The following is a 27,804-nucleotide window of genomic DNA, read 5'->3' as shown; positions in this document are numbered from 1 at the left end:
AAAGCAAGCTCTATCATCAGTTTTGGATAAAAAGGGGAAGGACATGCAGCGGATCTTTTCCATCCCAACAATATCTTAATGAAAATTACAGCTAAAAAGAGCATTTTATTTATTGTATTTGAAAATTTTGTCGACAGATAGTATGTTTAAACCGTATTCTTGATGTACTTTCACCCTTCAATTACTTTGCCAGTGCTGTTGCATGCAGGTTAAGATTCAGAAACTTCAATTGTCTAAGCATGCTCCATTTTTCTTTTGCTTTGCAAAAACGCCTGTTCTCCTTCACTCAGTAATCTGATACACCTCAGCGTCTTGATTTGCCATTAGTTTAAGCAAAAGGCATCTTTTAAACTTCGAGCTATACAGCTCTCACGAGACCTTACATTTGACTGCCTCTCTCTCTTCCATTCAACTGGGATAAAATGACAAGAAATGCGCAGATGAGTGGGTCTTCCATCTGATTATTATTTCATGTTGCAAAACACTTTTATTCACCGAGATTGGTGCACTGTTCCAATGGTACTCCCCCTTTTGGATTAGGGAGCCTCACAAACGTTTACAAACATGGAACCACAAAGTCTGTTGAGTTTCATCTAGGAGCACTAAATGAAAGAGGAAGAAAAGGGCGCCCAGCTGGATATTTCCAAAGGTAACATACACTTTTTAGCAATTTACACATCTAATTTACTGGTACTTTTTTTGTAACTTTATTACATTGGTTATTATTAAAATGCAAGTATAAAGTAGCTCAAAAATGTAGACTTACATGTTTCCACCTCCTAAAAAAGGGGTGGAGCCGAATTTGAGTGTAAGCTATTATGGCTAAAAATAACAAGTAGTAAGTCTGGCACAACACATGGCCAACCACTAATACTGCAACAACCTCCCATAGAAAATAATGGAGGTCGATATTACAAATACATAGGAAATAGTACATTAAATTAAAATAATTAAAATTGTTAAAAGTATAAGTAAATATAATTTGTTACAAAATATCTAAAAATAGTACATATTTATAATTTAAATATAGTTTAATAACCTTTTTGAGTTTAAACATGAATGTAACATTAATATTTTATTCAAATAAAATTAAATTGCTTTTAATTAATTCTATACATAATTTTTAATAATTATTCATTTATATTTCATAGCTATACAGATACGTTTCTTGTAAGGATTACACTACTCATTACCTTATTACTATTAAGGCAATAATTCCTGTACTTATAACTTTGTTAACATTGCCAAAATGTCTATGAGATGACAACACTTTTACATTTTTCAGGCAACGCCACTCTCTCGGTGTTATTACACGACCATCAGGTCTCAGTCATATCAAAAAAGAATTTAACAAGTAATAATGCATGTCATGAGCAGCAAGAATAAAATTAACACTTCTGACATTTTCCTGGAATCCTAACAGCCTTTTACCTATTTTCTAAGCGCCACACTATATTTTTAGCCAGCCATAGCATTTAGTAGTGAACCTGCCTCTTGAGTTTCATAAGGATGATCGCAGCAACGCCTGTTGACAACTAATGCAGGTGTCCTTTATCCGCAGCGGCGGCTAGCAACTTGGAATAGTGGGGGAGGAGGGGGGGGACATGCACTCAAGGTGTGAGGTGAGTATAAATAAAAGAAAAAATAACTTACCTTGCTTGCTACACGACATCCGACATCAACCTTGCTCCAGGCTGATTCAGTCACCTCCAGGCACCAGCCAATTACCCTATCCAATCCTTGCGCTGCTCTCATGCTGCTAACCAGCATGAGAGAAGCACCAGGATTGGAGGGAGCGGCCTCTCTCAACGCTCTCAAGAACACTGGAGGCCTGTGCTTTCTCTAACCTACGTCTCTGATGGGTCAGAGAGGTTTAAAATGTGCATGTCTGGCTGGTCGTCCGGCCGGCCAAAGAGACATGCACACTTTAAACCAAAGTGCACAGCCAGCTACAACTCCTCCCTGATGCAGCAATAGCCCCGCACCGTTCTGACACACGGTGCGGGATGGGTTGATGAAAAATCAAATGGTAACAAATAAACTGTATTACCAATTCATTTTTCATATCTGGGGCTTTTCTGGGGGCGATATTTGTGAGTGAGGTGACACTCCTCCGCTCTAATGGAGGAGCCACTCCTGTTTATCAGATATCTGCCAGGGGAGACAATATGCGAAAGAGCACCCTCTACTAGGCTCCCACACTAAGCTCTCTGACTGAGAGTGGCTGATCCGGCAAGCTGGCACAATCTTTGGCAATAATCGTAGTGTGAAGATCTCTCTTAGTCAGTGGTCAAATCCTAGACTTTATGTAGGGTTTGACCACTGATTTTGTCGCATATTTACAACATAAAACGGGCCTCGGACCCGTGAGATTCTTGACAGACTAAACCATCAGGACTCAAAATGGGTCAGCTCTATCCACATGTTGATTATAAGCTTCGGTTGCTAAAACCTTGACATCTACACAGTAAGCGGCCACAAAAGAAATGTGGCGCCTGTTGTTGAAGATAATAAACAATCATTGTGGAGCTGTGAACATGAACTTCAGAAGATCAGCTAAGACGGATAAATAGGCTAAGGTATCCTACCTAAAATGGAGTCTGTCAAGGTGTCCACAACTCTGTATTTCAGCATTAGGGCTGCTAAGTGGACACCTCTCACAGGGCTTCCTATTCTGTAATTAAGATGTTACAAACTCTGATGCCCAACAAAATACATTTTTGCACTAATTATTTTGTCAAAAGTTATGAAATACAGTTAGAATATTGATTTTGAAAAGTGAATACGAGCCATGTTCTTGTAATGTACCTGATCTGATGTATTTTTCAAAATGTAGCAACTCATTGCAATACAGGAGCATGAGAACTGGCTTCTAGATATTTAATGTCTGGGATTCAGCCGCGGTTCGTGCAGGGATCAGAGGTGGGGCCGGGTAGGGTGGGGGAATTAAATAGATAATTTTCCCTCAGAATCGTTCCTCGAAATCCCCCCTTACCTGGGCTCAATGCTGTTACCTGCACGGACCGCGGCTGCTGGGATTGCAGGATTTCCACATTTAGAAAGGTATGTCAACCCCATTTCCTGTAATATTTTTTTATGAAAAAAGAAATTACTTAATATATTGAACACCATGATGTGTACAGTAACTCTTGTTGAACATATGTTTCTTATGGTCCTGGCATAGTACTGTTTAGCTTTAAATGGTGTGGGTGCTTTCTTACTGTTTATCAGTACAATGGGTATCTATGTTTCAAATACAATCCAATGCTGCTCTTATTATGGTAACTTCTAAATGTTTTTAAATTCGTTTTTTTTAAAAATGATGTTGTATTAATATGGATAACAACATTGAAGATCCTTCCATAAAGGGGCAAAATGCATTGACTGTATTTATGGATATACTTTGTAGAAAATCAATAAAGAATTGTTTTAAGAAAAGCAGAAACTTATGGAATGATTTCAGTTATCTAAATCGAGAGTCATTTTAATTTGACAAGATGATTGGCACGACTTTACTTCACTAATTGATGTAGGTATATTATGCCTATGTTACTGTATGGGTGGACAGGAAGTACCTCTCCGTAAATAAAATAAAATTACACCTTAGCTAATTTTTGCAATATACCTACTTATTCATCAATGAAGTCACATTATGTTAGACATGGGGGTCTCTAGTTGGCAATGGTTTTCACCTTTGTCCAAGTAGGTACACCTGCTTCTAGTCAGGGTAAGGGAGTTATGCCGGTGCACGGCGTCGGGGAGGTGATGCTTTGTTGGCGCTAGGTGGCGTTAGTTCCTTATGACCACAATGGAGGTGAGGCGTTGGTTCCTTACTGCGAAGCAGGGGAGGTGACGCTTTGGTTCCTTACTGTTGCAGGAGAGGTGACGTCGCGGTGGCATCGAGGTGTCAGTTCCTTACGACGATGCAGAGTCAATGGATTTGGGAAGTCACCCACATCAGGTATTGGCTCCTTGATGATGAAGCACTGGCATCGGTGAAGTCGGGGCTGCTGTGGCTGTGGGAGACAGGGCAATGCATTGTGTGTGTCATGAGCGGTGCCCTTGGCTCCGATGCAGGCAGCGGCCTCTGTGATGACTGCGGAGTCAATATGGTGCAGCAGCGGCAGGTGTCAGGGCTGATGTGCACGTTGGGGTGGTGCGTTGTGCACTTCACAAGTGGGCCCATGGCTTCAGTGCAGGATTACAACTCATGCTCTACTACCACATCTTCTCTGTATACAAATTTAATCAGGTAAAATGTGGTAAAATTTGTGCACAAACATATCACACATTTCATATGTTGCATAGGAAACAGCATTTGCAACGTTGTCTTTACCACGGATGCCTTTACCAGACATACTTTTAAGATGACTTGCCTTTATAATGCATGCTTTTAACACGCAACTATAAGTATTTTGCAGGTAATTGTATAATGTATATTACCTACTGGTGGTCGCCAGTAGGTAGTAATTTGAAACTATGTTTCCATAGGAATTTTTTTTTTTTGACTAGCCTATATCTTTGGCGCCGCTTGACGAATCTTCACAGCATTTCTCCAAAATAAAGTGTCCTAGTGAGTCTTGTTGTGCATTGAAAGTTTCGGGGTGATCCGTCAAGTAGGGGCCAAGAAAAAGGGGGGTAAAAAAAAAGTGGTTTTCCAATGTTATTTCCCATAGGGATGTTGAAATTGACTACAGCCCAAACTGGTGGACAGAATTACACCAAACTTGGCAGAAAAAAGCTAGCTCCTGGTCCAGAAAGAGTGTTTTTTGTTATGTGGTGTAAATCCTTTCAGTAGTTTTGGAACAATAAAAAAAAATTTTTATCCAGGGACGCAAATCCTCCGAGGATCCAACAGTCCTCGTGCTCAAATCTGATTGGCTTCAACCAGGAAGTGTTGGGAGACATCTTGGGACTCAGCTCAGCCCGCAGGGCAAACATGTTTTTTTTTTAGCGGGAGCCACATTGAATCTGCAGCTCCCCCTGAAAAATTAAAATAAAAAGAATGCAGATTCCTGCGCTTCTGTAATGTTTAGCACCCGAGGGCATGAGTGATTATTACAAGTCCTCCTGTGGCTCTCTTGAGCCCCGGGGAGAACCACCTCCCTGGCGCTTATATTTTAATAAGGGGGAGCTGCTTGGACCCCGCTGGCCCCAGGGACCCCCACCACCTCCTCAGGGGCTGTATGTTAAACATTACGGGGGCTGTGTAGACCCCCCAGGACCACCACCACCTCCCTGGGACTGTTCCAAAAATGAGGCAGGGGTCTGCCCGGACCCCCAGGGACCACCACCTCCTTGGAACTTTCAATTATTTAAAAGGAGGAGGGCTGCTCAGCCACCCCTCCCGGGTCTTTCTCGGCCCTAGAGACCACCACATCCCCGTGATGGCCTATCCTGAAGGAAGGAAGGGTGTGCGCACCCCCTCTCCAGGAGCCATATATGGCCCTGGGAACTCCCACTCCCCATGGACGGCTCCTGCTATGTCCCGGGGTGCCCACCCCGGATGCAGCTGGTGGTGTGGCTTGACAGGAGTTTTAAGCTCCCTCCAAGTCACAGCAAACACACTTGCTGGAAACTGAGCGTTCGTCTGTTTCCCTGCTCGCTTTCAAGTGAGCAGGGAAACAGATGAATTGCTTTTGCACGCAGGGAGCTGCATGTTTAGAAGCTCCCTGTGAGTGAAAGCAATTCAGGCTCCCACAGAAGTCGAGAGCCAGCTGTAACTGCGGAGCCTTGAGGCTCCCCCCGTGGTCTGGGGAAGGCGGATAAAGAGGTAAAATAAAGGTCAGAAACTAGCAGAAAGAGGCAAATTAAAGATAAGAAATGAGCAGAAAGAGTCAAAATAGAGGTCGGAAATGAGTTGTGCAGAATATCCATGGGATCACTTACATTACTTCACAAGAGAAGCGAACTCTAACATTAAAGATATCATCCACTGAGCTTCAGAAAGGGCTAAAGGGTAGAGTTGTGCTATTACCTTTAGATGTTAAATGCAATATTGAAACTGTGGGTGCAGAGAGAGATTTGGAAGGAATCCCTTGTTATTCTAGTAAATGGTGTGCCCACAAAAAACAAAAAAAATCTGGCAGGAACTAGTGGATGTAAATAAGATGAAGAAAGCTAAATTATATCTTAAAGTCAATAACGTGTACTATAACGATGTTGTCTAACATGGAAGTTGCATGGAGGAAAATATTTTACCTTCAATCGCAAAGTTTGAAAAAGTGGACAGAAGTACATCTGAAGAAATATATGAGCATTACAGTATCGATCCACTACATGCAAACGAGAGTATTGGGGATGCCATTGAACTGTATCAGGTGGACCAAGCTAAGAATACTCCAATGAGTGTCTGGAGAAAAGTTTAGAGGTTCAATACTTTCCTCAACTATTTCAAACTGGACTAGGACGACTGTATGATGACTGCTCTGTGCAAATACCTGCTGCAGAGCACAGGTCAACGAGATTATATTCTGAGGACCCTAGATTTGATATTGTTGTATGACATTACCATGCATGGTTTTACCACACATCTTTTTACATCGCATATTTAACCAAGCATACCATTACCATGCTTGAACAACTAGCACACACACTTTCACCATGCATACCATTTCTCTGTAAATGTCCTGAATTTGTTATAGAATGTAAAGAAAACATACTTGCACGCAGTGCTGTCTGTTTGAGTCGTCCGTCCTGCTCCAAAGTACTCTATGTTCTGTAAAAAATAGAAATTCAATATTTATTGAAAGCGAAAAAGGACTATTGTTTTTCAGTCACTGTTTTGGAAAATAAGGTTACAGCAATCGCTAATGTATTAAAATATTTGAATGTTTGTTTTAACAAAACACCATTCCATGGATCAATTTCCCAAAGTCAAACTAGACAATCCCAGCTATGAAGGACAGAAGCCACCTCAATCAGGAACAACCAGAACCATCCAAAAACATGTCAACAACATCCAAATCGGACCCATTAGATAACATTGCAATAGCGCACTTCAAAAACGGGCCTTTTTCAACCACTTCCGCATGATCGATCCCCTTCAAACTTACAGGGACACCAGTCCCACTTATCCCCAACTACATCCAGCAAGCACATCCCAATTCCAACACTGGAACAGGTATGACTTTCACCCTAACCACACCCCACCCCGGCCTCTTCAAAAACAAGCCAAAAAAGCACCAAACCACACCAAATCGCACTCAAACAAGTCAACTCCTACATAGATGAAACAAACACGTGGCCTGAGTTCTAAAACCCAGGAACCCTAGCCCACACAAACTCTAAGCCCTATGTAAAGCGCTCTGATACCCGATTCGGGTCAAGTTCGCGCTATATAAAACTCTGTAAAAAAAAAAAAAAACACTGCCATCTACTGATCAATTGCGGGGTAAAGACTTGCAATGTAAAGACTTGCGTGCCAACGGTAATTTTATTGTAAAATTGCATTGTAAATGCTGTATGATGTAAAAACTTCAGAGTAAAGGTTGTTTCCTATTTCATATTCCATATGTATTCCATCTGTTGTTTGAAATAAGTTGCTTCTTCTCAGTTCTTTTTGGGGAAAAAAGAAAAAGTATAAAACTGTTAGTATACCTTCTTAAAAAACATCAGTACTTTTAACAAACATTTAAAATGTATCCCACAATATCCTACCAGCAGTAGTGACACAGTTTCCGACTAACCCTGAATTTCAACCTGCACTCCTCTGGGGTTAACTCATACTTACTGACAAGGGCCTCCTTTATAGTGCAATAGCATAACCTCTTCCCCTTCTCTTGAGCAAGTACTTTGTCCCTCCCATCACCACAAATATGACTCAAAACACACCTCTACAATCCACCTCACAGATCCTCTGTACCTCTACAGCTAATTCTTATGCCAGAATTAACCTGCCTATATAAACCATCTCCTTAAAGTCAGGCACCAAGCCTCTTAAATTGTGACCTCTTTCTTCTGCACTGGACACAGTAGAGGTGCTCCCACCATTTTTGCTAGACTAACAGTTTAGTTTTAAGCCTTCAAGTTCACCTCCTTGACACTCCAGCCAGCCAGACCCTTTCCACCTCCAAAGCTCTTTTAGACTAAGTTTTTTTCTTATCTTTAGCCAGCTGGGCCAGGTGCAGCTCTGGTCCCACTCAGCCTGTCCTTCCTTGAGATCCTCAGGGGACTGGGTTTCGGAGGAGACAGTACTTCCTGCACCATACCCAATAGAGAATTCTCTCACTGGAGGAATCCCTTCTCTCCTATGGAGACTTTACTCACTAATTTCTCCATTCCTCTCCTTCCTTCTGAAACCCTGTACCCTTTGGGGCAGTGAGTCTGAGGTCAACTACAAAAAGGGTTCTCACTTTTCAAGAGTGCTGAAGTGGTCCTCTTCTAACTATTTTTGTTGGGCAGGTTGCATTCTGCAGATGTCCCACCCCAGGCTCTAAGGGTGAACTAGCTCTCAAACCTGGACATACACATGAGTACGTGGGTGTGTGAATTTTCTTATGGGCGTGTGAGTGTGGAGTCACTGTCTGGCTATATATATGATGGGTACATAACTGCTTTTGTGAGAGTGTAACTGGGTCTGTAAGTGCCTCCCTGACTGTGTGAGCATGTGCAAATTAAATGCTATTAAATTACATACTATAAGCAAACACCCACCTCTAATTTCAAATGCATTCATTCATACTAGCATAAAAAAGTAATATACATTCAAAATAGCGATTCCACTTTCCCCTTTCCTGCTCACTGTATTTTATGTTCTAATCTAAGCACCTTTCTATTTTCCCTTCTAGTATATTGTCTAGAGGCTACACATTTTCTTTCACCTTACATACACTGACTATTTGTTCCTTAATATACTTTTATATACTACCACCTAATTAGCATACCTTTAAAAGCTGTTTACCATTCTCTCAGTTCTATGTCTATGTCTGGTAACATCTGTTTTCATTCCAAATTTCCAGTCACAACTCCTGCAAACCACCTCCTCTCTCTGTAGAAAACCAGCTAAAATGGCTACCACCTTACCATGTACTCTTACTTATGCTGCTCTAGTTAACAAATCATAGGCTTCCTTTCATCTTTCTTTTTTGTTATGTCACTTCTAAATGGTCAGTATTTCTTTAACCATTTCCATGTTTCCTGCGAAGAAGCCCAATTTGGTTTGATTTTTTTCATAAATCCGCAGACCTGCCGCGAAGCTCAGCACGGCCTCCCATGTAACCTCGTTGTGAGATTCGTGGCTTTACTCTGGATAGCTTTCGAGTGACCAAAAAGAATACTTTCTGCCATTTTACTGACCATTAAACATGCTTTCACCCCATTTATGCAAAAGAAACAATTGATGGATGGAATACTGGACAACGCAAACATTCATCCCCAGTCACAAGGGTCTGGGTTAAATCCATAATTCTTTTGCTTACCACACCACCCCAGTTTGGACCCAGCCATATGCAAGTCAGTCTTGACCCTGTTCCTTGTGGGAACATTCGAGCCTGAACTGCCAAGCCAGGTCCTCCCTGGACCAGAAACAAGCATCCTACAACTGGTTTCGGGGTTTCAACCCTCATCAGCCAGGATAGCTTGAATCCAGTGGCACAGTGAGCCCGTGACCCACGTCTGGGCATACCCGGCGCACTTAGGGCGAGAAAGCAAAAGACACACAATTGATGGAAGGAATGCAGAACAAATTTTAAAAAATCACCCCCAGTCAAGAGATCTGGTTTAAATCCATCATTCTGTTGCTCACCATGCCACCCCATTTTAGACCTGGCCATTTGCAGATCAGTCTTGACCCTGTGCCTCATGGGACCAGTCCAGCCCGAAGTGACAAGCCAGGTCCTCCATGGACCGGAAACAAGCATCCCAGGACCGGTTTCAGGGTTTCACCCCTCATCTGCCAGGATAGCTTGAATCCAGTGGCACTGTGAGGCCAGGACCCGCATCTGGGTATACCCGGGGCACTTAGGGCGAGAAAGCAAATAAACACAATTGATGGACGGAATGCAGAACAAATCAAAACATTCACCCCATGTTAAGAGATCTGGGTTAAATCCATCATTCTTTTGCTCACCATGCCACCCCAGGTTAGATCCGGGGATATTGTATTGTATTGTAATTGCATTTTTATAGTGCTTACTACCCCTGACGAGGCGTCGAAGTGCTTTTTCGGCGAGTAGCACGCTACTCCAGGACCCATAGAGGATTAGTGTTGAATTAGTATAGTGAAACATGCAAATAAATTTTAAGTGGTGGATAGGTTAGTCAGTTATTTGGATTCAGAAGGAGAGCAGAAGAATAGAAGAGGAAAAAAGGTTTGTATTTATATAGAACGTGTTATCCCTGATGGGGTGTTGAAGCACGCTACTCCAGAAACCCATAAAGGATTAGTGGTGAATTAGTATGGTGAAATATGAAAGTAATTTGAGTGGTGGATATTAGTCAGTTATTTGGAGTGAGAAGGATAGTGGAGGGATAGAAGGGGAAGAAAGGTTTGCTTTCAATTAGTCATATAGCACATGTTACCCCTGATGGGTGTTGAAGCGCTTTTCTGCCGAGTAGCACGCTACTCCGGAACCCATAAAGGATTAGCGTTCAAAATTAGTATAGTGAATTATGAAGTAATTTGAGTGGTGGATATGTTATTCAGTTACTTGGATAGAGATGGGTATGTGGCGGGATAGAAGAGGGAAAGAGGTTTGTATTTTATAGCGCTTGCTACCCCTGATGGGGTTTTGAAGCGCTTTTTTGGTGAGTAGCACGCTACTCTGGAACCCATAAGGATTAGTGTTGAATTAGTATGGTGAAACATGCAATTAATTTGAGTGGTGGGTATGTTAGTCAGTTATTTGGATTGAGAAGGGTTGGGGAGGGGTAGAAAAGGGAAAAATGTTTGCATTTATATAGCGCTTGTAACCTTGATGGGGTGTTGAAACGCTTTATTCATGAGTAGCACGCTACTCTGGAACCCATAAAGGATTAGTGGTGAATTAGTATAGTGGATTATGGAATTTGAGAAGTGAACATGTTAGTCTGTTATTTTGATTGAAAGGGATAGTGGAGGGATAGAAGAGTGAATGCTTTTTTATCTTTCTTTTTTTAGGTCATAGCAGTAGGAGCAGGCTTTTGGATGAGTAAAAAGGGGGTTTTGGAGGGAAAGAGTCAGAGGGAAGAGTTTAGAAAGGTTTGTTTTGGGGGATCGGTATAGTAAAAGAGATGTCAGATGATGCAAGGAGGGCTAGTGTTGGAGAGAGTCTAGAAAGGGTTGTTTTGGGGATCATAGTAGTGGTTTGAGGTTTGGGATAAATGAGAGAGTGGATGTAGAGGATATATTAATAGATGTATAGGGTGAGAGATAGGGTAGTGCATTGGAAAGAGTAGTAGAAAGAAGTTTGAGATGAGTCAGAAAGTTGGGCTAGAAGATGTATTGAGAGAAGTATAGAGTGAAAAATAGGGTCGTTCATTGGAAATGCCAAATTTGAAGAAAGCGATAAATATATAGATTCATAAGTACATTGAAAGTATATAGATGCATAAAGGAGGTAAGAATATGGAGATTGAATATATTGATAGAGGTACAGGACGAGAAATAGGGTAGTGCATTGGATATGCTTTTTCAGGAGAAAAGTAACAGACACACAGATCCAAGTACATGGATGTAAATAGATGCACAATGGAAGCAAGTACATGTAGACCAAAGATGATTTTTTAAATTTATTTTTTATTTTTAACAACATAATTACTCTACATGTTTATACAAAGCAATACACTAAGATAGGTACATATCTATAGTGAAAATAAATGCTTATATACAGAGGGATATGCTGTAAATTTCTGTTTGTGTACGGTGCTTATGTGGGGAAGAGCCAATTATTGAGTAGTTTTCTGAAGATAAGGTGGTTGTCGGTGGATCTTATGTTGGGGGGGTAAAGAGTTCCATAGTTTGGCTGCTGTAACAGAGAAGGATGTGCCACCCATGTTTTTTTTCTTGTATCTTGGGATTTTGAGACGAGATGCCCATTTAGAGCGGAGGTTCCTTTGTTGAATGTGTTTGGTGATTTTATTCCTGATGAAGAGCGGTCCCATTCCATGTATTGCTTTGTGGGTGATTCAAAGTAGCTTGAACATGGATCTTCTGGCAACCGGTAACCAATGCAGGGCTTTCAAGGCAGGTGAGATGTGGTCCCGCGGTTTGATATGCAAGAGTAGTCTGGCAGCCAAGTTCTGAATCTGTTGTAGTCTTTTCATGGTCATTAAAGGTGATCCGTGGTAGAGGCTATTGGCGTAATCGAGTTTGGACAGAACAAGGGAGATGGTAGCTTGGACTTTGTGTGGAAATCCTAAATGAGGGAAAATTTGTCGCAGCGTTTTTTTAGTGACAAAGCTTGATCTTGCTAGTTTGTCCACTTGGCCATTCATCGACAGCTTGGAGTCCATGGTCATTCCGAGGTTTCTTACTTCCTTCAGGACTTTAAATGGTCATCCCAGTTCATCAGGCCAGACGGCAAGCCGGTCATAATTTTTCCAATTGCCACACGTGAGTATTTCCATTTTGGGAGCATTCAATTTGAGATGGCTCCAAGTCATCCGCTGATCCACGGCTCTGGGACAACTGAAAACAGGGATTTTCCAATGTCTTTGGGGCATTCCAGTTGAAGGAGTATTTGAGTGTCATCTGCATAGTTTTAGCACGTGAGGTGAAATTGATTGATCAGTTCCGGTAATGACTTCATGTAGATGTTGAAAAGCATGGGTGAGATGATAGAGCCTTGAGGGACCCCTGCTTTTGTGGAGTTTGGTTTGGATAAGAAAGGTGGGGTATGGTAGACATTAGTTCTGTTTTGAAGGTAGGACGTGATCCAGTCTAGACTTAGCAGTTCCCTCTATGCTGGCTTCATAAAGTCTTTGTTTCGGAGTGTCATGGTCAACTGTGTCAAAGGCAGCCAAGAGGTCCAAGAGGAGTAGTGCAGCAACCCCGTTGCGGTCTACTGTATTCTTTAGGTCACCCCAGATGGCAAGGATGTTGCTAAATAGCATTTCCGTTTTTAGATGAAAAATCTTTGTAATATAATGTTGCCACGTGCAATGTGATTCATATACTTTCAAAAGAACAACACTCATGATTTGTATTGCTGCACTACTTGTGCCACGGAAGGATTAATGAAATGCTATTTAGCAACATACAAATACTCTTTAGATGGATTCTGGGAAATACATATCATTAAAGTCACATGCTGGGTGGACTTAAAGCAAAGTGACTAATTGAGCAACTACTCAACCTGTGAACAAGGCCACAAGCCGAAACGCATCAGGAAATAAACTATCAGGCTGCAGTCTCTCTGAAATTAAATAAACAAAAGGTTGATTCACGAAAGTGCTGCTCAGAATTTTTGTGTTTGAAATGTACCAGGATACTTTGTGCTTGCCAGCCTGAGCTGTCCAGCAGGGTCGGGGCTCCCACTATGAAGACTTGCTGTATATATGACCTGGCCCACCCGGGGGTCATAAAACAAATGAAGCACTCCCGCGCTTCATTTGTTTTAAGCCCCGGGTTGGCCAGGCCCCGGGGGCAATTTATAATTATGTTGTGTGGGCCCGTGGGGGCCCCCACAGCCCCAGGGATTGCCACCTCCATGGGGCTTTTTTCAAAAAATGCGTGGGGGGGACTCCTGCCCCCCACACTGCCCCAGGAACCGCCACCTCCCCGGGGCTTTGCTTTAATAGGGGTGGGAGGCCTAGCAGTCCCCCCAAGCCTCGGAACTGCCACCTCCTCAGGGCTCCATTAAAATTAGAGAAGTGTGGGGGGCTCCTGCCCCTCCCCACACTGTCCAGGGACCACCACCTCCCTGGGACACAAATTATGCAAATATGGGGGTCCATGGCAGACCCCCGGCCCAGGGACCACCACCTCCCTGGGGCTATGTTGAAGTGGGGAGGGAGGCCACACGGCCCCCCTCTTGGAGCATACCATGGTCATGGAGACTGCCACCCCCCGGGCCGGCTCCTGCAATGCCCCGGGGTGCCCATTCCTGGGATGCGTGAGCACGGCTCCTGCCCTACCATAGCAAACTCTGCTTTGCTTCATGGAAGCGAGAGCAGAAAACATGCTCTTGCTTCCATGAAGCGAAGCAGATTGCTTTTGGGCACGGGGAGTCGCATGTCAGCAGCTCCCCTTGCCCAAAAGCAATACGGCTCCTGTAGGAGGTGGGGAGCCGGCAGGGACCGTGGGGGCATTGGGGCTTCACCCTTGGTCCCCAACTTGAGGGCTGGCCCCGGGGGATGGGGTACCCGGGGCCAGAAGTAGCCATGGGAAGGGGGGCCACGTGGCCCCCCTCCCTTTTGTATTTAAAAAATAAAATAAATAAGGCCTGGTCCTTGGGGATGGGGTTCCTGGGGCCTAAACTGGCCTCAGGAGTGGAGCCACACGACCACCATTCTTAAAAATAATGTTATAAAAATAAAAAGATGTATATGGCCATGCCCTGGGGGATGGGGTCCTCGGGCCAATAGTGGCCCAGGAAGGGGGGCCATGCGGCCCCCTTCCCATTTAAAAAAATACAAATAAAACAATGCTCAGGCCCTGGGGGATCGGGTCCCCAGGGCCCAACAATAATTAAGGGAAGGGGGGATACGCAGCCCCCTTCCAAAAAGCAATTTTTTTAAAAGCCAGTGTCTCTGGGAGGCCCCGCCCCCTCCCTGCACCACTGTGCAAACGTGCCTCCTGGCATGTTCTAAGTTGGGGGATTAAGTCCCCTTGAATCCTGAGGGTCCCTGGGGCCAACTAGCCAACCAGGTACCTCCAGTAAGCCCCACACAGTGGGATTGCTGAGTAGGTGGTCTGAGGCCATGCTCCTTTTTACACCACTCTGCAAACGCCCCTCTTGGAGCACTGCTGGTGGGGTGATGAGGTCCTCTTGTGTCCTGAGAACCTCAGGACTAAAGTGGACTTCATCCCCTGAGCAGCAGTGCACCGGGAGGCGAGTTTGCAGAGTGGTGTAAAAAGGGGACATGGCCTCGGACCACTATCAGCAATCCAGCTGCATGGGGCTTACTGGAGGTACCTGGTGGGCTAGTTGCCCCCCAGGGACCTTCAGGATTCAGGGGGCCTTAATTCCCCAGCCCAGAACGCATGAGAAGGCGTGTTTGCAGAGTTATGGAGGAAGGGGGCATGGTCTGTGTCCACCTGTCAGCTATCCCACTATCTGGGGCACACTGGAGGTATCAGGTAGGGTAGTTGCCCTCTAAGGACCCCCAGCAGCAAAGGGGACTTTAATTCCCATCCAAGAGCACACCAGGAAATGCATTTGCAGAGTGGTGGGGAAAGTGGGCGTGGCCTGCTATGGGAATTTAGTAATCCTGCTGTGTGGGATTTACTGGAAATATTAGGAGGGGTAGTTGGCCCCCATGGTTGACCTTAGGGGCTAACTACTCCTCCTGTTACCTCCAGTAAATTCCACACTGTGGGATTGCAAAGAGGTCTTCGGAGGCCATGCTCACCTTTCTCCACCACTCTGTGACATGCCTCCTGGCACAGTACTGGTTGGGGGGTGAAGTCCACTTTACTCCTGAGGGACTTTGGCGGCCAAGTAGCCCTCCTGGTACCTCCTGTAAGTCCTACGCAGTGGAATTCCTGAGCGCTGCTTGGAGGCCCAGCCCCCTTTCTCCACCACTCTACAAACGCAACTACCAGTTAAAGAAGCATTTATAATGTAATAATACATTTGCATTTGCATTTGCAAGAGTTAGAGCTATTAGCGATGTAAATCTAAAAGTGTTTTTATCAATGTTTCTTGGAGTGGAGTGGATGTAGGTTGTGTGTAGTGGAATTATGTGGTATGTTGATAGAAAGTATGTGGTATTAAGTTTATAGGAATTATGTAGAGTGGGATTATGTGTTACGGAGAGTAATTATGTGGTATGGTAGTCTGTGTTGTGGAGTGGTAATCTCAGGTTTAGTCTTCCTCTTTGAAATAGAAGCTAAACTATGAACTCAATGAGACAAAAAAAAGAAGGAAACACTGAGGAGCACTTCTGGACCTAGTCAGAGGTATTAGCAGGGCCACTGGAATTATGTGACTGTTTGGCTGTACCAACCTTCGCACAATTATACATTTTCCGCACTAGCCACATAATTGCATCTTTCTGCACTACTCTTGCTTCTTTCTGCATCCCTCTTGCTTCTTTCTGCACCCCTCATGTCTCTTTCTGCAACCTTCTTACCTCTTTCTGCCATCCTCTTTTTTCTTTCTGTACCTCTCTTGCTTCTTTCTGCACCCTTGTGCCTCTTTCTGTTCTCCTCTTGCCTCTTTCTGCACCTCTGTTCCTTCTTTCTGCACTTCTTTTTTTACTTTCTGCACCTCTCTTGCGTCTTTCTGCATCCCTCTTGCCTCTTTCTCCATCCCTCTTTCTGCACCTCTGTTGATTCTTTCTGTACCTCTGTTGCTTCTTTCTGCACCCCTCGTGCCTCTTTCTGCACCCCTCTTCCCTCTTTTGTACCCCTCGTGCCTCTTTCTGCCCCTGTGTTGCATCTTTCTGCACCTCTCTTGCTTCTTTCTGCACTCCTCTTTTTTCTTTCTGCACCTCTCTTGCTTCTTTCTGCACCCCTACTGCCTCTTTCTGTACCCCTCTTGCTTCTTTCTGCACTGCTCTTGCTTCTTTCTGCCCCTCACTTGCCTCTCTCTGCACTTTTCTTGCTTCTTTCTACACCTCTGTTGCCTCTTTCTGCACACACAGGGCTACTTTTAAACTGACCTCAGGCTCAGCAGTGCCTCTTTCTGTACCCCTCTTGCCTCTTTCTGCACCTCTGTTGGTTTGTTCTGCACTGCTCTTGCTTCTTTCTGCACCACTGTTGCATATTTCTGCATCCTGCTTTCCTCTTTTTGTACCCCTCTTCCCTCTTTCTGTACCTCTCTTGCCTCCGCCGGCACACTTGTTCCCTCTTTCTGCACCTCTTTTGCCTGTTTCTGCAACTCTCTTGCCTCTTTCTGCAGTTCTCTTGCCTCCTTCTGTACCTCACTTGCCTGTGTCAGCACTTCTCTTGTTCTTTCTGCAGCCTTCTTACCTTTTTCTGCACTTCTCTTGCCTCTTTCTGCACCTCTTTTGCCTCTTTCTGCACTTCTCTCTCATCTTTCTGCACCCCGATTGCCTCTTTCTGCACCTCTTCTGCTTCTTTCTACACTTCTCTCTCAGTTCGCGCTGTCAGGGATGGTTGTCTATCGCCCTCCAGACAGCGTCGTAGCTTTTAGAGGTGCCTTTCCGGAGGCTGTGAGCCTATTGGCTAGCGGCTGTGCAAACTTTTCTATCTTGGGCGACCTAAATCTCCACTTTGATAGGTTAGAGTCTCTGGCCATCAGTGGTTTTTTGGCCGATTTAGAGGCTTTGCAGTTGACCCAGCTTATTTCTCAGCCTACACACGTGGCCGGCCACACCCTTGATCCGTTTTTTACCACTCTCTCTGATGTTCGGATTGTGGCGGTTGATCCTGTGATATGGTCTGACCACTATCTGGTGTCTGCTTGGCTTCCCCTCCCTGCCAATCCCACTATACCGCCTCCTTTGCGGATACCCCGGCGCCACTGGAACAAACTTAGGTTAGAGGACCTTCACCGCATCATGGGTGCTGAGCCATTATGTCCCCTGCTGAATGCCACCTCGGGCTATGACCGGTTCTGTAACTGGATTACCAGGGCGCTGGACGTCCTGGTACCTATCATTTCCAGCAAGTCCAGTCCCCGGCAGGCTAGCCCCTGGTATGACAGCGCGCTGCGTGCAATGAAGTCCTCTTGCAGACGGGCGGAAAGGGTGTGGCATAAGTCGTACGATGCCGACAAGAAATCCATCTACCTGGCCTTAGTTAAGCTTTACCATCGAGCTATATGCAGGGCCCGGGCGGCGTTTTACGCAGCCGAATTTCGAAATAGCCTTAACCCGACTAAAACCATCTTTAAAACCATAAAAGACTTAATGGCAAAGAGAGCTCCCCCACAGTTGGACAGTTCCACCGCCCACTGTGAAGCCCTAGCCACCTTCTTTTTGGATAAAGTCAGGAAGATCTATCTGGCGTTTCCAAGCACACTGTCTCCTGTGATTCCCTGGAGCGGCTCTAGCAGCTGTCCATCGCTGCACTCCCTTCCTACCATCTCCAATGAGGAGTTCGCAAAGTGGGCCCTGCGAGTCAAGTCTGGATCGCCTGCAGACCCGGTAAGATCTGCTCTTTTCAGGGACGTTGCTTTTCAGGGACGCACAGCAGTGTGCTCCCTGATTAACCTCTCCCTAACCTCTGGCCTGGTCCCTGCCAAATGGAAGCAAGCGGTGGTTTCCCCGATCCTAAAAAAACCATCTTTGGATCCATCGAGGCCTGAAAACTACCGCCCTATATCTTTGCTCCCTTGGCCGGCCAAGGTTATGGAGGCCCATGTAAATCGGGCCCTCACGGAGCATATGACCCTTGTGAATGTCCTGGATCCCACGCAGAATGGGTTTCGTGCTGGCCACAGCACTGAGACGGCCCTTCTGGCAATGGTTGAGCATTTGCGAAGTGTGCTCGATGCAGGTCAAACGGCAGCGCTTATTTTACTAGACCTGAGCGCTGCCTTTGACACTGTCTCCCATCGCATCTTGCTACACCGCCTGCAGGACATTGGCATTTGTGGTTCAGCTCTGCAGTGGTTCCGCTCCTTCCTCAGTGATCGCTCCTTCTGCGTTGCCACCCCTCCTTTCCAGTCCAAGTACCATCCTTTGGACCTGGGGGTCCCTCAGGGCTCCTCGCTGAGTCCCACGCTTTTTAATCTGTACGTGCAGCCGCTGGCTGAGGCCGTCAGGCAATGGGGCCTTACCATGGTCTCCTATGCTGACGACACTCAGTTGGCGGTTACGATCAGCGGGGATGCCAAGCAGGATGCCTTCAGGTTCCGAAGTGGACTGAGAGAGGTGGCCAGCTGGATGAATAACAACTGTCTCCAGCTGAACGCGTCAAAAACAGAGGTGATGATCGTTGGAAGGGAAGCGGACCACTGGGGGGACGAATGGTGGCCTCCAGAGCTGGGATCAGTGCCGGCCCCTGTCCTGGAACTCAGGAATCTCGGAGTATGGCTTGACCACACACTAAGCTTTGTGACTCATACAAAGAGAGTGGCGGCCTGCTGTTTTGGAGTACTACGCGGGCTAAGACCCCTGCTGCGATTCTTCGATGCTCCTACAAGACAGCTGGTCATTCAAGCAATGATCATCTCGCGGTTGGATTACGCCAGTTCTCTCCTACTAGGAGCGAACCAAGCCGAGATTCTTCGCTTACAACGAGTCCAGAATGCGGCGGCTAGGGCGGTGGTTGGTCTGCCTCGAACCTGCCCTACCTCTAACACCCTGCGGTCCTTGCACTGGCTCCCGATATGCAAGCGTATCCAATTCAAGGCTCTCTGCCTGGTTTTTAAAATTCTGAGAGAGTTGGCACCCGGAATACTCAATACACTGATCTCTCCCTATGTCCCTACCCGCTCACTACGATCCCTTGGACAGTCCTTGGTGGTCGTCCCCCGTTTCAGACTTAGTCGGATGGGGGGTCGCTCCTTCCGCGTGAAAGCCGCAACCCTCTGGAATGCGCTCCCCTTGGAAATCCGCCTTTCGAATGACCTAATGTCTTTCCGCAGGGCCCTGAAAAGCTTTCTGTTTTAATTGTTTCTAGCTTTTATTGTTTGCTTTTTGTTACCAGACCTAGTGTTGTGTTGTGTTTACCTTTCCCTGCGCCAGGACGCTCCTTCGCTGGAGCAGCTGTGCGCATTAAAATGCAACTAACATAACATAACATAACATAACATCTTTCTGCACCCCGATTGCCTCTTTCTGCACCTCTTTTGCTTCTTTCTGCACTTCTCTCTCATCTTTCTGCACCCCTCTTCCCTCTTTCTGCAATTCTCTTGCCTCTTTCTGCACTGCTGTTCCCTCTTTCTGCACCTCCTTCATCTGTTTCTGCAACTCTCTTGACTCTTTGTGCAGTTCTCTTGCTTCCTTCTGCACCTCTGTTGCTTCTTTCTGCACTTCTCTTGACTCTTTCAGCACCCCTGTTGTTTCATTCTGCATTTCCCATGCTTCTTTCTGCACCTGTCTTGCTTCTTTCTGCACCCCTGTTATCTCTTTCTGCTCCTCTCTTGCCTCCTTCTGTACCTCAGTTGCCTTTCTGCACTTCTCTTGCTTTTTCTTCTCACTTCTTCCCTTTTTCTGCACATCACTTGCCTCTTTCTGTTCCTCTTTTGATTCTTTCTGCACATCTTTTGGTTCTTTCTGTACTGCTCTTGCCTCTTTCTGTACCCCTCCTGCCTCTTTCTGCACCTCTGTTGGTTCTTTCTGCAATGCTCTTGCTTGTTTTGCACCTCTGTTGCAAATTTCCGCATCCCTCTTACCTCTTTCTGCACCTCTCTTCCCTCTTTCTGTACCCCTCTTGCCTCTTCATGCACCTCTCTACCTTCTTTCTGCACCCTTCTTCCCTTTTCCTGCACCTGTCTTGCCTCTTTCTGCATCTTTGCTGCCTCTTTCTGTAGTTCTCTTCCCTCCTTCTGCACATCTGTTGCTTCTTTTTTGCACTTCTCTTCCTCTTCCTGCACCTCTCTTGCCTCTTTCTGCACCTGTTGCTTCTTTCTGCATTTCTCTTGCTTCTTTCTGCACTTCTATTGCTTCTTTCTGCACCCCTCTTGCCTCTTTCTACACCCTTCTACCCTCTTTCTACACCTCTCTTCCCTCTTTCTGCACATCTCTTACCTCTTTCTGTACCTCTCTTGCCTCTTTCTGAACCCTTCTTCCCTCTTTCGACATCTATCTTCCCTCTTTCTGCACCTCTGTTGGTTCTTTCTGCACCTCTGTTGGTTCTTTCTGCACTGCTCTTGTTTCTTTCTGCACCTTTACTGTTTCTTTCTGCACTTCTCTTGCTTCTTTCTGCACCCCTCTTGCCCCTTTCTACACCCTTCTACCCTCTTTCTACACCTCTCTTCCCTCTTTCTGCACATCTCTTACCTCTTTCTGTACCTCTCTTGCCACTTTCTGAACCCTTCTTCCCTCTTTCTACATCTATCTTCCCTCTTTCTGCACCCCTCTTGCCTCTTTCTGCACCTCTGTTGGCTCTTTCTGCACTGCTCTTGTTTCTTTCTGCACCTTTATTGTTTCTTTCTGCACTTCTCTTGCTTCTTTCTACAGCTCTCTTGCTTCTTTCTGCACCCTTTACCCTCTTTGTGGACCTCTCTTGGCTCTTTCTACACACCTCCAGCCTCTTTCCGCATCTCTTTTGCTTATTTCTGGTCTTCTTTTGCCTCTTTCTGTACCCCCTTGCCTCCTTCTGCACCTCTGTTGTTTCTTACTACACTGCTCTTACTTCTTTCTGCACCTCTCTACTAAATTTCTGCATCCCTCTTGTGTCTTTCTGCACCCCTCTTCTCTCTTTCTGCACCCCTGTTACCTCTTTCTGCACCTCTATTGCTTATTTCTATACTTCTCTTGCTTCTTTCTGTACCTCTCTTGCCTCTTTCGGCACGCTTCTTCCCTCTTTCTGCACCTCTCTTGCCTCTTTCTGCACACACAGGGCTACTTTTAAACTGATTTCAGTCTCAGCAGTGCACACATGCAAGTGCAGAAAAGGGCTGCTGGCCTCTAAACTGCCATTCCCTATTACATGCTAGGGACTTAGTGGTAGTTTTAATTCCCCTGCCCTATTATGTACTAGGTCCTTACAGGGGACGTCATGCCAATCACAGGGGTACCTCAACCCATAGTGTACCTTAGTGTATGTAGGTGTTTTCACTGTTTTCTAAGTGTCTTTCAGCATAGCACTGGCTCTGGGCCTGGTTAGGCAGAGCCCAGGGTGAGTCAGTCAGTTACCACCACTACCAGTCAGCAAAAGGTTGACTTTGCAGCAAGGCCTCTTTCTGCACCTCTGTTGGTTCTTTCTGCATATCTATTGCTTCTTTCTGCACCTTTCTTCCTCTTTCTGGACTTCTGTTGCCTCTTTCTGCATTTCTCTTGCTTCTTTCTGTGCCTTTCTTCCTCTTTCTGCACATGTCCCCCCTCTGTAGGCATAGTTAGAAATTAGCATTTAAAAATCCTTAGAAATTCACTGCAAAAACCATAGGTTTCAGGGACGTTACAGTTAGAAATTAGAATTTAAAAAAACCTTAGAAATTCACTGAAAAAAACACAGGTTTCAGGGACGTTATTGTTAGTTGGACATTTCACTCGTACAAAACCAGAGAAATGTGCCTGTTATACTTAGTTGAGCTAACTATAACTTGCGCCCCCCGCAATACGCTGGTAATGACATCACATATTACATCATTCATGACATGGTCAGTGACATCACTGATGACATCTCAAATGACATCACTGGCCAGGCACAAAAAGACGAGGTATGAGGCAATAGTGACTGCACCTATCATTTAGTGGGGTCAAAGTCTATACTAGTATTTTGGGCTGCTAAGGATCTGAGGTTCAATACCCCTAAACCTCCTAAAAAATCATAAACAAAGCACTATGATCCAGCACACCACATAATCATTATATGTAATACAATATTGCATAGCGAAGAATATCAGCCCATTCAGCAGGTCTTGTTTCAAATTCCTTTTATTAATTTTGTCTTTAAAATCTGGGTAGCCAACGCGTTTCGTCCTTACGGACTTCTTCAGGGCGAATGTATTATTGCTTGCACATTTAAATCCAAAGGAAAAAAATCGAATGGGAGTCCATATTGGAAGAAGCCGGACAACTTTTTTCCTTTGGATTTAAATGTGCACGCAATAATACATTCACCCTGAAGAAGTCCATATGGACGAAATGCGTTGGCTACGCAGATTTTAAAGAAGAAATTAATAAAAGGAATTTGAAACCAGACCAGCTGAATGGACTGATATTCTTCGATATGCAATATTGTATTACATATAATGATTATGTGGTGTGCTGGATCATAGTGCTTTGTTACTGATGACATCACTGATGACATCATCCACGTGATAATCTGATGTACCTCCTCACACCCTAATATAACCTTTGATACACCCACTCTTAATATACAGCCTACCATTTTTGAAACCATAGACACACCAATACCAGTTACTACATACCCACTCACCGATTCCTAGGTCTACACACACATCCACTCATTCACCTATACAGTCACTCATACATGAAGCCACTCATCAATAAAGCACTATCATATGCACTCATACACCTATCCAGACACTCACACGCCACACTCATCGATAGAGATACTCACACACCTAGTCAGTCATGCTAAGAATCAATCACACTCCTATTTACTCACCTATACAGTTATACACACACCACCTCACTTATTCATGCAGATACTAACACATACTTACTCTCTTATACAATCACTGATACAAGCACACACTCATCCATACAGCCATTCTCACAATCCCTCACTCTTCTAGTATTCCTGAATTCACAAATAAGCTGTGACCTACTCTTATAGAACGCCAGAAGTACTACAAATTCATAGCAAAATCTTTGTGATTTTGGTCCATTGTGCTTAAAACCTTTTGGTTATTCAGTATATACATTGTTTCTTGATTGAACATGTGATATTTAATAATCCATCAATGTTGCCCTTGAAATACTAATTATTTTGTTTGCACGCTGATTGTATTTCAAATTAAATATATCTAATAAATTATTTTTAAAAAGGTTGGCTTAGAGGGAGCTAGATACACAGATTTATGCTACAGTTGTGATGGAGACAGGTATCAGATGACCTGTATGAGAGATCTGTATAGACTGATGTACAAAACAGTATACTGTTCCAAGTGAAATCGGAAGTACCTGCTCCCAATCCCTGTCCTTGGCTTCTGTTCTGTGCGACTCTACAGATAGGATGGCTGGAGGGAGAGACAAATCAAGCTCAAACCCCCACTTGTCTCACCTGGCCCATTATGTGCAGTGATGCAAAGAATGGCAAAGTGAAGTCCTTGGTGCGGCATAATTCAATGAGCTTTAATAATCTGTCAGTAGGGACATTGAGAGGCTGGTGACTCATTGCCGCATGCCAGCTGTGTGAGTCACACAACTGTGCTTAAGCTATTGATGATCTACAGGGGACAGATGGCAGGGATCATAATGGTTTTGACTTACAGATGCCTCTCTTTTGATACATACTTTCTACTTGGAAGTGAGGCTGTAGGCATGAAAAGGGCATGGTTATAAGTACTGCATCCCTAATGCATTAGATACCACCAGCTGGAGTTGGGCGTGTCCGAGTCTGCTGTGAATAGTCTGAAAGGGTCAAGTGGAAGGTGCTAGACTGGAATGTGCTACAGCAAGGCGTGCCCCGTGTCAGATACCCAAATAGGACATTAGAACAATATAAGGGGGAAGACTTGGGGAATAAATACGATTTTGGTGGTGCGGGAGAGGAATGCCATGCCAGTGCCCTGCTCCCACACCACCAAAGTTGACCGCCAGCTGTCTGCCAAATTAGGAGTTTTCTCGTGGTCTGCCGGGCAGCCCTTTGGTGTTCCCACAGTGCTGCCTTTAAAAAAGGCACCGCAATGGGAACACCAAATCAAGTTTTGCATGGCATGGACTGTAAATTCGATGCCGTGCAGGAACTGGGCATGCAAAACACTGGCAGTGGGAAAACTCAGAATAAGCTTGGCGGTGCCACAGCAGCACCGCCAAGTATATTGCTGCCCCAGACTGATGCACCACCACCAAAGAATACGGTACCCTGGCAGTTATGGTGGTCCGACCACCAAAGTTGTAATACAGAAGTCATACCACCAATGTGACAGTGGCAGGACCATCACTACCACCTCAGCGCCACAGTAAGTTTGGGGGACTATGGACTGCCAAACTCATAAGCAGTCCCATAGAGTCTAGAGATGGACTCATCAGAAGTTAGAGTGAAACATGATAGACTCTGGCCTCTATGCATGCTAGAGCATAGGCGTGAAGATGTGGGAAGCTGTTATAGATCATATCAGAGAATAAACTGGAATGTGCTGGAGCCTAGAGAAGAACATGTCAAAACATGGACATGAATATTTGCAAGCATGGTGTAGGTCATATTAGATTCTTGAGTTGAATATGGCAGAGCAGAAAGTAGAACATGTCAGAACATGGAGGGGTGATATTAGAGACTGATTTGGAATATGTGAGATCATTGAGGCAGAAATGGGAGAGAATGTTGTAGGTCATATCAGCAACTGGAGTAGGAGGTATCAGAGCATTGAGGGGGACATGTGAGAGCTGGAGTGAACTGGGACATGTGGAATGGGTCCTGTGGCACACTTGAGTGGGTCATATCATATCCAGAGGGGCCTGTTCATTTGAAGTGGTGTATATTATAGTCTGGAAGGGAACTTATCGTAGCTTAGAATTGGGCATGTCGGCACATGGAGCTACACAGGTGAGAGTCTTGTGTGGGCCATATCAGAATAGCGTGAGAAGAGTTGGAGCATGACAGGGTGTTTTGGCATTCTGGAGTTAGACATATCAGTGACTTGCCCAATACCTGTCAGAACGTGGAGTGGTTTATTGATAAATAGGGCTTCTAATGAGGTGTGCTACCTAAGGAGAGTCATCTTGATGTCTTTGTTGAATGCTTAATGCCTCAGTTGTGTTAATCTAAAGCTCTTAGTGGCAGGTAGAGTAAAGAATTAATGAAATTTCTCTGTGGGAATGTCATGGCCTCCAATAGCTTCACCCAAAATCCAAATTTGGACAGTGATCTGTTGCTACTCTATTAAAGCATCAACATGTGTCTAACTAAGGGAAAAAACTTATAAAATTGTGACTCGTTGGTACCTTCTCCCATCTGCCTAAAAGCAAGGTTCAGGTGGTGCACCCTTCAATTATGGTGGGGGTTGCTTATTATGAAGAACTTTTGGGACGAGGGCCTCTCACACATTTAGTTCATCACAAAGGTAACAGTTCCCTCATAGCCTTTAGTACTCCTGTTGGGTGACTGAGGAGAGAATAATGTTTTCCCCTCATCACACCTCTGGGCAAACTTATCTTTCACTTACTACTGGTGATTTGACTCTCCTTCACTCAAACGTGGAAACAAATGTTTGCTTGCCTCCCTCACTCTATGGTGGAGCAAAGTCTGGTCCATCTTCTCGATGGAAAAGCTATCCACCATAATCTATGACAGGGTCTACAAATTCGAAAGATCATGCATTCAATTCATTACACATATGAAGTGCTCACGTTTTTGGTGGCAATCCTGCGGTCATTTCTGAAACCCTTGGATGATCCCATATGTGTGACTTATCCCCACTCCAAGGTTTAGACCATGACCAATCTTAGTATGGTCTGAGACAGTTAAAACTTCCATTAGTGGGGTCATTGGTCCACTGCTGATACTTCAGGATACATTTTGCGTCATCCCGTTGTGGGTTAGACGTTAGACTCATTTAGGCGGCCATAAATTAGCCACTCAATATATGTTGTATTGTTTAGTTATTGAAATGTTTTATAAAATAACATGAAAATTAAGTAGTTAAAAAAAATGTATTTCACAAAATAAAATGGAACAGCATTGAAATAGGGTCTCAAGGTGCTGGGGGGTTGCTGCTGATCCGCCTGGGTGTCGAGGTTCAGTCAAGGAGCCCGATCTTCAGATCCTTCCTAAATTGGGTCAGCGACGGGGATTGACTGAGGTGGAGGAGCAGTGTGTTCCAGGTGTAGGATCTTCTTCCGTTTATGGTCTTGTGGATCCATGGGACAGTGGCCAGGGCAAGTTGGGCAGAGCAGAGTTGTCTGGCGGGTATGTACAATGAGAGGTGGCGCTTCAGATATGCTGGTTCTGGGTTGCGGAGAGCTTTGTAGGCATGGGCGAGGAGCTTGAAGGTGATTCTCTAGCTGACTGGGAGCAAATGAAGTTGTTGGAGGTGAGTTATTTGGCTGCAGCAGGGGATGTCGAGGACCAGTCTGGCTGCGGTGTTTTGAACATTCTGTAGTTTAATGAGCTGTTTCTGGTTGATGCCGGTGTAGAGTACGTTGCCGTAGTCGAGTCTGCTGGTGATGAGTGTGTGGGTGACTGTCTTTTTGGATTCTGTGGGGATCCATCTGAATGTGTTACAAAGCAGGCAGAGTGTGTAAAAATCGGGTGAGAATTCGGCATTGATCTGGAGGTCTTTTGTGAGCAATGAGTCCAGTATGATGCCAAGGTTGTGTGCGTGGTCCACAGGGGGAGTTCCTAGTGCAGCGGGACACCAGGACTTGTCCAAGGCTGAGGGTGTGGTTACCAGGATAAGTACTTCGGTCTTATTTGAGTTGAGCTTGAAGCAGCTGTCTTTCATCCAGGTGGCCATGGCCTTCATCCCACCGTGAAAGTTGGTTCTGGTGGCTGTGGCGTTAGGTGAGGGAGAGGATCAGCTGGGTTTCTTCGAATAGGAGATGATGTTGAGTTTGTGGTTTCTGATGATGGCTGAGAGGGGAGCCATGTAGATGTTGAAGAGGGTGGGTCTCATGGAGGATCCCTGATCCCTGGAGCACTCTGCAGCTGATCTCTGTAGGTCCTGAGAGGAATGGAGGTAGTCTGACTCGCTGTGTTCAGCTGGTAAGGAAGAGTGGGAGTGGATCCAGTCCAGGGCCTTGTCACAGATGCTGGCGTCTTATAGTCTTGTGATTAGGGTGGGTGGGAGACGGTACTGAAGATGGCTGAGAGGTCCAGTAGAATGAGGGCTGCGGTTTTGGCATGGTCAAGGAAGAAGTGGATGTCATCAGTGGCGGCCAGGAGTGCAGTCTTGGTGCTGTGTTTGCTTCAGAAGCCAGATTGTGAGAGACCATGACGTGGTTCTGTTCGATGAA

This window comes from Triturus cristatus, chromosome 11 (assembly GCF_964204655.1).
Source record: "Triturus cristatus chromosome 11, aTriCri1.1, whole genome shotgun sequence".
Taxonomy (NCBI): domain Eukaryota; kingdom Metazoa; phylum Chordata; class Amphibia; order Caudata; family Salamandridae; genus Triturus; species Triturus cristatus.
Note: the sequence above shows the minus strand (reverse complement) of the source record.